Source organism: Paroedura picta, chromosome 12 (assembly GCF_049243985.1).
Source record: "Paroedura picta isolate Pp20150507F chromosome 12, Ppicta_v3.0, whole genome shotgun sequence".
Taxonomy (NCBI): domain Eukaryota; kingdom Metazoa; phylum Chordata; class Lepidosauria; order Squamata; family Gekkonidae; genus Paroedura; species Paroedura picta.
The window spans coordinates 391,745-394,963 of NC_135380.1; positions in this window are offsets into that span (position 1 = coordinate 391,745).

The following is a 3,219-nucleotide window of genomic DNA, read 5'->3' on the forward strand; positions in this document are numbered from 1 at the left end:
CCAAGAGCTATGAAGAAAAGTTGGGGGAGCTTGGTCTGTTTAGCCTGGAGAGGAGATGACTGAGAGGGGATCCGATAACCATCTTCAAGTTTTTAAAAGAATGCTATATAGAGGATGGAGCAGAGTTGTTCTTTCTTGCCCCAGAGGGATGGACCAGAACCAATGGGATGAAATTAATTCAAAAGAAATTCCATCTAAACATCCGGAAGAAGTTCCTGACAGAGCAGTTTCTCAATAGAACAGGCTTCCTCGGGTGGTGGTGGGTTCTCCATCTTTGGAGATTTTTAAACAGAGGCTGGGGAGCGGCTGATTCTGTGAGGGCAAAGGGGTGGCAGGTTACAGTAGATGAGCGATTGGGATGTGAGTGTCCTGCATAGTGCAGAGGGTTGGACTAGATGACCCATGAGGTCCCTTCCAACTCTATTATTCTATGAATCTGTGATTCTAAGAACTGAAGAAGGGCTTGCCTTTCTATTTATTATGCGAACAATTGGAGGTTTGGGGGGGGGAGGTGCAGTCACGGAAGCAGATTTTTGGACCTGTTAGCAGCTGAAGGGTGCAGGGGAGCTGCAGGGTGGTCCGGGGAAATGACATAATGGGGAGCAGACCCCGGGTTATTGACCCAACACTTAAGGGCATCGTTTCTCCCAGCCTCCAAGAAAAGGGTATTTAACACTATGTAATCCTATTGTACACTCAATATGCCAGCAAATTTGGAAAACTCAACAATGGCCATAGGATTGGAAAAGGTCAGTTTACATTCCAATCCCAAAGAAGGACGATGCCAAAGAATGTTCAAACTACCGCACCATTGCACTCATTTCTCATGCTAGCAAAGTTATGCTCAAAATCCTACAAGCTGGCTGCGGATCCGGGCCCTAGGCATCCTAAAGCATCCAAGAAAAGTGTGTCTCCAACCTTTGCTTGAAGACTGCCAGTGAGGGGGAGCTCACCACCTCCTTAGGCAGCCTATTCCACTGCTGAACTACTCTGACTGTGAAAATTTTTTTCCTGATATCTAGCCTATATCGTTGTACTTGAAGTTTAAACCCATTACTGCGTGTCCTCTCCTCTGCAGCCAATGGGAACAGCATCCTGCCCTCCTCCACGTGACAACCTTTCAAATACTTAAAGCGGGCTATCCTCTCAGTGTAGTCAATTCGGGGCAAAAGATTAGGCCGCTTGGCTATCAATCCGGAGAGGCGTCCTGGAGCTACTGGTGCGGTTAAGAGAGTCTGCCTGTTCCCAGGATCAAGCAGTGAGGGAGGCAGGGGCAGTTCGCCTGGAGCGACCCGGTATGGATTTGGACAGCCCAGCTCTCCGGTGACAGCCCCTCCCCCCTTCCTCGGGGGAGAGCCTCCCTCCGTCCCACCCGGCGGGCTGGCATTAGCTGCCCTTTGTGAGTGTGGATTGCCCAGACAGAGGACTCGGAGCCTCGAGGTGGGCCCTAGGCACGCGACCCGAAGCTCCGGGAAGCGGGAGGGCAGCGCAGGAGGAGAGAAGAGGGCGCTGGGAGATTTCCCGCCCGCCCTCCTGCATCATTGGTTCGGATTCAGCCTGGCGGGGCTGTTCCAGGTTGTTGACCAGCAGCCTCCCATGGCCAGGTGCCAAGTCTGGTGGCCACCCTCCCCCCCCCACCCCCCGCGGGCTCTCCGCCGGATGGAAGAAGGGAGGCCAGGGGCAAAAATAGACGCGGCAGAAGGCGTCAGCCGGCAGCAGGTGCGCTCAGAAGCGCTGACTGCGCCGCGTCCTAGCAGAGGACAAGCCGAGGGGGCAGCGCGCCAGCCCGGGACAGGGAGCTTCCGGCCGCGCCCGCGCCCAGGGCCCGCTCTGGCGTCAGGGCAAGCCGAGCTGCCCACCGGGGTCACCTTCCCAGTCGGGCGGCGGAGCCCGAGGGAGCCAACGGCTTTCGGTTGGCGCGGGAGAGGCCGCTTGCCAGGGCGGTGCCAGCAGACTGCCGGACCGCAGCAGACTGTCCCGGGCTCGGATGCCCCACCCAATCGCTTCCCTCCTCCTTTGTACCCGCAGCAGCCCCCATCGAGCCCCTTTCGTCCTCACAGCAGGACAACCCTGCGAGGTAGGGCAGGCAAGCCTAGCACCCCGACTCGGCTTCCGGCCGGACACGAGAGCCTTGCCGCCGGCCCGCCCTTCTGCACTGACCCATCGCAGGTGAGGCCGTAGCGGATCGCTCCCTCCGCCCCCGGCTGGCGGCGCGCGGGGCAGCTTCTGGCCCCCGGGGGCGAGCATGGGGGCTTAGTGCTGGCTCCGCGGGACGGGCCACGAATTCCCGGGGGGCGGGAAGGGGATCCTTCGTCAGGGTCTAGCCGGCCACTCCTGGCTCGCCGCTCCGCAGGCCGGCTCGGCGCGAGGGCAAAGCGCTGGGGTCGGTAACAGGCGAGGGGAGCCGGGGAATGCCCCGAAGGGGGGAACGGGCTATCGACAGAACACACCCTGGCGGACCCCCAGGAGCCGCCGCCCGGGCCTATTGTCCGCATGGTGGTCCGCTCCGCTCACTGCCGCCCGGGAGGCCCTCTCCGGTCCCCCCCCCGTCCTGCCCCCCCCCCGGCACTGGTCAAGAGCTGTCCCGGAGTGGCAGGGGCGGGTTGGCAGGGACCCTTCAGCTTCCTCAGTTCCCTGGCCTTGATCCCCCTCCCCCAGGCTTGGTGAGTGGCCATACCCAGATATGGAGAGCGGCTGGCTGGCGGGGCTTCACATCCCTCTTGGCTGGTCACCAGCCCTGCTGGGCAGTGGGGGCCTCTAGCCAACTCCCCCACCTGTCAGGTTACTGTGCTCTCCCCACGTTGGTTTCTCTCTCTAGGCAGAGCAGGTACCCCTTTATTAAGTCACACCTTCCTTCCTGAGAACTCCTGGGTGGGGTGGATCATCTGGCTGGGGACACCCCCAACGCCCCTCCCCTAGCCTATTCCCCTTTGCAGGAGGGAGCCCCTTGAGAGCCATCCCCTTGGCCTGGAGCCCCTTCCTGCCTGGCCCCCAACACATTCCCAAAGGTAGGCAGGCTCTGCACAGCATGATGCCAGCGCCCAGGCAAGCAAGCCACAAGGCCTCTGGGCATGTTCAAAGGCACACGCAGGGCCCACACGGCCATCCGCTCTCGGAGGCCTGCCGCTGCCTCTGAGTGGGGGGGGTGTGGGGGGGGGGGGTTCCACCCGATGCCCTCACACTGCCCAGTGACCCCAAGCAAGGAGAGGAGCGGGAAGA